Source organism: Mustela erminea, chromosome 21 (assembly GCF_009829155.1).
Source record: "Mustela erminea isolate mMusErm1 chromosome 21, mMusErm1.Pri, whole genome shotgun sequence".
In the NCBI taxonomy this organism is placed as follows: Eukaryota; Metazoa; Chordata; class Mammalia; order Carnivora; family Mustelidae; genus Mustela; species Mustela erminea.
The window spans coordinates 39,684,659-39,690,658 of NC_045634.1; the positions used below are offsets into that span (position 1 = coordinate 39,684,659).

General features: G+C 48.2%; 1 protein-coding gene across 1 annotated transcript in view; it reads left to right on the forward strand.

The window, feature by feature from the left end:
- ERICH1 (glutamate rich 1) overlaps positions 1 to 1,964 on the forward strand; it is a 62,297-nt gene extending 60,333 nt beyond the window's left edge. The window contains exon 9 of the transcript XR_004282166.1: positions 1,173 to 1,964. The gene's annotated coding sequence lies outside the window, so the exon portion shown is untranslated. The remainder of the gene's footprint in view (positions 1 to 1,172) is intronic.
- The last annotated feature ends 4,036 nt before the right edge of the window (positions 1,965 to 6,000 follow it).

Here is a 6,000-nt window from a genome sequence, read left to right on the forward strand (position 1 = left end):
TGGGGGACACCCTGGTGCACGTGCTTCAGCTATCACCTGTGCAGAGCTGGCTCTCCCTGTGAGGGTGGTGGGAGCACTGTGTGGTGGTAGCTGTTGCGGGGAGGGAGAGACCATGACCAGCGCCATGTGCCCCAGGTGAAATTTGGCCCGGCCACCCTGTGAAGACTAGCGTAACTCCTGAGAAGGAAGTCCGTGTTTAGGGGCCTCCTGTGATTTTGCCATACGGCATTTTCCAGAGGAACAGCTGGAATTGGGGCCCGGAGGCTGAGGAGTCGGTGTCCTCGGCCACACTGTTGATGATGAGCCCGAGACAGTGGAAAACCTAATTTGCATCTCAGGACCCCGCCTTTCACCGTAACCTAAAAACCTTGCTCCGGGGCTTCTCCCTGAGGGTGGCTTTGCAGGCTGGTATGTCCTGGACGCATAGGCTGAGGTCGCTCCCCAATGCTGGTGGGATCAACACAGGGCCACACTGTGCGCCGGTGCCTCCTGAGCCCACGGGTGCCTGTGTGCGTCTCCCTCTGCCTCTCTGTCCTCAGTCACAAAACCACTCCGTGCGTCCGCATTTGGCCCAGGGTGGGTGACATGGGGTTCACCCGCATTTTCGTGGCCCTGAAGCCACAGCAAAGGTGACACAATCACCCTGGAAAGCAGAGGAGAAGTGACGCCCCCCCCGCCATGGACACCACGCAGAACACAGCATCGGACAGTTGACAGTGGACATTACTGTTGCGGATGAATATCACGTTTATGACAGCCCAGTGGACGTGTTTTAAAATCCTTGTAGATATTGGAGGCTGATGGGGAATCCTTGTGACTTTGGCAGCCGGTGCACAAGGACGCTGCTGGGGTTGGGGACCACAGGAAGGAAGACGCCACTTCCAAGCTCATTGTTAAAGGGAGTTAATGTTTCAAGTTAACGTGTTCCGTGTTTGACGTGAAGGTGATCTTCACGTTAAAGATGCTGGGATAAATCCTGTCCATGCTCCTGTCTCACAAGCAAGTCGAGGGTCTCTTCTACAGTGGCTGCACAGTTTGGGGAAACGGCAGTATCTGCCGTGAGGACGGGGGTGTTTTCTGCGGCTGAAAGACATGGGCGTCCTGACCTCAAAGCCGCTTGCCCACGAGGAGTCCTTGGTAGGACACGCACTTTTCCGCTCAGTCTTCGGCAGGGATCCATCAGAACGGCGTTTCCGGTCCTCCTGCAGGTAGACGGCATCCAAACGTGTGGCCTGGCGTCGGTTCAAGGTCAGGACACGTGAGCCAGAGCCCTGGCACCCGTAGACTCTGGGCTTCACCAAGACCACAGAGTGCAGCCCCCCGTGGTAACCGCCTGTTCTGTGGCCTCGGCCGTGGGCATTAGGGCTTGTCTGGGTGGACATGGTGGCATCACTAGAGGTGGGGCATTCTGACCCAGGACATGTGTGACCCCACCCTCTTCGGTCATCATGGACACAGACGTCCGTCAGAGTCACAGTGCGGGGGCCTCAGTGTGCATGCCAGGCTACTCAGGCGCCGGGCCTCTGCTTCCTCTTTGGGGACCAGAGTCACAGCAGCGCCGACAGGAGGGTGGTCAGGAGTGAGGGAGACAAGCTCCATGGTGCCCAAGTTGAGCTTCTGGGCTGGGCTTTCCAGTGGGAGAGTCTTGTGTCCCCAGAGGCTGGCTCGCACCTGCACTTCCTGCACGTCTGGGGGCCCGGGCCCGCCATGTTCCGGGCAAGCACGTTACCACTAGGAGCACGTGGAAGAGGCTCTGCCCCGCCGTGTCTCCTGGGGCAGGAGGCTGCTGGAGCTGGCCCTTCGAGGAAGAGAGGGGTCGGGGCGGCAGGCAGCATCTCGCCCCCCAGGGACAGCAGGGGGACAGGGTTGGGAATGGAGCGAGCCAATGGGAAATGCACCTGTCTGGGACCATACGTCAGTCCCTCAGATGATGTTTCTTTTTTTTCTTTTTTCTTTTTTTTTTTAATTTATTTGTTTTCAGATAAACAGTATTCATTATTTTTTCACCACACCCAGTGCTCCATGCAATCCATGTCCTCTCCAATACCCACCACCTGGTACCCCAACCTCCCATCCCCCGCCACTTCAAACCCCTCAGATTGTTTTTCAGAGTCCATAGTCTCTCATGGTTCACCTCCCCTTCCAATTTCCCCCAACTCCCTTCTCCTCTCCATCTCCCCATGTCCTCCATGCTATTTGTTACGATCCACACATAAGTGAAACCATATGATAATTGACTCTCTCTGCTTGACTTATTTCACTCAGCATCATCTCTTCCTGTCCCGTCCATGTTGCTACAAAAGTTGGGTATTCATCTTTTCTGATGGAGGCATCATACTCCATAGTGTATATGGACCACATCTTCCTTATCCATTCGTCCTTTGAAGGGCATCTTGTTCTTTCCATAGTTTGGCGACCGTGTCCATTGCTGCTATAAACACTGGGGTACAGATGGCCCTTCTTTTCACTCCCATCTGTATCTTTGGGGTAAATACCCAAGAGTGCAATGGCAGGGTCATAGGGAAGTTATATTTTTAATTTCTTGAGGAATCTCCACACTGTTCTCCAAAGAGGCTGCACCAACTTGCATTCCCACCAACATTGGAAGAGGGTTCCCCTTTCTCCACATCCTCTCCAACACACGTTGTTTCCTGTCTTGCTAATTTTGGCCATTCTAACTGGTGTAAGGTGGTATCTCAATGTGGTTTTAATTTGAATCTCCCTGAAGGCTAGTGCTGATGAACATTTTTTCATGTATCTATGAAAGACCCACAGCAAATATCATCCTCAATGGGAAAAAGCTCACAGCCTTCCCGTTGAGATCAGGAACACGACAAGGATGCACACTCTCACCACTCTTGTTCAACATAGTATTAGAAATCCTAGCAACAGCAATCAGACAACAAAGAGAAATAAAAGGTATCCAAATTGGCAATGAAGAAGTCAAACTCTCTCTCTTAGCAGATGACATGATTCTTTATATGGAAAACCCAAAAGACTCCACCTCTATACTACTAGAACTCATACAGCAATTCAGCAATGTGGCAGGATACAAAGTCAATGTACAGAAATCAGTGGCTTTCCTATACACTAACAATGAAAATACAGAAAGGGAAATTAGAGATTCGATTCCATTTACTAAGGCAACAAGAACCATAAGATACCTGGGAATAAACCTAACCAAAGAGGTAGAGGATCTGTACTCAAGGAGCTACAGAACACTCATGAAAGAAATGAAGAAGACACAAAAAGATGGAAGACCATTCCATGCTCTTGGATCGGAAGAATAAACATTGTTAAAATGTCTATACTGCCTCAAGCAATCTATACTTTTAATGCCATTCCGATCAAAATTCCACCAGTATTCTTCAAAGAGCTGGAGCAAATAATCCAAAAATTTGTATGGATCAGAAGAGACCCCGAATTGCTAAGGAAATGTTGAAAAACAAAAATAAAACGGGGGGCATCATGTTACCTGATTTCAAGCTTTACTACAAAGCTGTGATCACCAAGACAGCATGGTACTGGCATAAGAACAGACACATAGACCAGTGGAACAGAGTAGAGAGCCCAGATATGGACCCTCAACTCTATGGTCAATTAATCTTCAACAAAACAGGAAAAAATATACAGTGGAAAAAAGACAGTCTCTTCAATAAATGGTGCTGGGACAACTGGACAGCTATATGTAGAAGAATGAAACTCGACCATTCTCTTACACTGTCCACAAAGATAAACTCAAAATGGATAAAAGACCTCAACATGAGACAGGAATCCATCAGAATCCTAGAGGAGGACATAGGCAGTAATCTCTTCGATATCAGCCACAGCAACTTCTTTCAAGATATGTCTCCAAAGGCAAAGGAAACAAAAGTGAAAATAAACTTTTGGGACTTCATCAAAATCAAAAGCTTCTGCACAGCAAAGGAAACAGTCAAAAAAACAAAGAGGCAGCCCACGGAATGGGAGAAGATATTTGCAAATGACAGTACAGACAAAAGGTTGATATCCAGGATCTATAATGAACTCCTCAAACTCAACACACACAAAACAGACAATCATATCAAAAAATGGGCAGAAGATATGGACAGACACTTCTCCAATCAAGACATACAAATGACTATCAATGTAGTTTTAATTTGCATCTCCCTGATGGCTAATGATGATGAACATTTTTCATGTGTCTGATAGCCATTTGTATGTCTTCATTGGAGAAGTGTCTGTTCATATCTTCTGCCCATTTTTTGATATGATTGTCTGTTTTGTGTGTGTTGAGTTTGAGGAGTTCTTTATAGATCCTGGATATCAATCTTTTGTCTGTACTGTCATTTGCAAATATCTTCTCCCATTCTGTGGGTTGCCTCTTTGTTTTCTTGACTGTTTCCTTGGCTGTGCAGAAGCTTTTGATCTTGATGAAGTCCCAAAAGTTCATCTTTCTTTTGTTTCCTTTGCCTTTGGAGACATATCTTGAAAGAAGTTGCTGTGGCTGATATCGAAGAGATTACTGCCTATGTTCTCCTCTAGGATTCTGATGGATTCCTGTCTCACATGTTGACATGGTCGAGTTTCATTCTTCTACATATAGCTGCCCAGTTTTCCCAGCACCACTTATTGTTTCTTTTCTTTTCTTTAAGATTTTATTTATTTGACAGAGAACGAGAGAGAGAGAGCGCAAGCAGGGGAGCAGCAGGGGGAGAGCGAGAAGCAGGCTCCCCGCCGAGAGGGAGCCCGATGCAGGGCTCAATCCTGAGACCCTGACATCATGACCTGAGCCAAAGGCAGAGGCTAAACCCACTGAGCCACCCAGGTATCCCCTTCTGAAGCTGTTTCTTACCCCAGAGTGGAACCAAGCTTAATTCTGTTTTTCATTAAATGTCACTTTAGGCAAATGTCCCAATTTTAGTCTTTGTGAGATCTGGAGATTTTAATGGCAGTTTCCTTGTCACTCCTGATGATTTTTTTTTTTTAATCTGTGGAGGATTACTCTGAATATATAAGGGTGCTGCAGGTAGGGAAAAATTCTAACTTTTCTCCTTTTAATTAAAGCTTTGAATGCCATGTCGAGTTTGTTCAAAGTCCTTCTCACTTCTAATTTAGTTAAACTGATTCAGAGAACACAGACTCCTCCCAGTTAAGTCTCATAATGGCTCAGGAAAGTCTTAATTAAGCATCTGCTAAAAAGTAAATGAGTTATGATAATTTTATAATGGCTATCACTTTGGAACAGCAAATGCCAAACATTTGGAGAAAGAATTTATAATAGCTCCTACTTTAACTAAATGGTAAACATTTTTCCGCTAGACTTTGTGTGGAGGTCACCGAGCAGAGAAACTGGTGATTGTGGACCCGTGCCAGGTCACCGACGTGTGGCCTGGCACCTGGGTGCAGTCCGCTGAGCCTACGTGGCCCTTCAAACAAGCATAGCACCACCTTCCACTAAAAACGAGAAGCCGGGTGAGCCAAGCTTGATTTGGATCCCAAGTAGGGACAGAGCGAGAGTAAGAGACACCACGAGTGAGTGTTCAAAATATTTGGATTCTCCACCGATTCTATGTGCATGTGCCCTCCTGTCCATGTGCCACCAAGTCCACGGGGCAGATGACACATGGAATCATGGATGAGAAAATGCCCTGAGGTCCCGGGACACCCTTCGTGGAGGCCCCGGAAGGAGCAGTCTGGTGCTCGAGGCGACAGCAAGTGTCCTCATCACAGCTCAGGGCACACGCGTGTCCCAGGAAGCAGGTGCCGACATGGATGGCTCGTCTGAGGCCAGCGCCTACCTCTCCGTGAGCAAGTGGGGTTGGGGTGGGGCCCATCGACTGTGTGTCCCCCCCAGTCTTCGTGTGCAGCCCAGGCCTCCAGCGCAGGACGCGTGAACGTTGAGGCAGCCAGAGGGGAGGGGGATTAGGGCCTCGTAGTGACAGAGGCCATGTCTTTGCCTCAAAGGAAGCCAGTATTAGGTGTGGTGTCCTGGCTTCCCACACATGTGTGGCTCTTGTT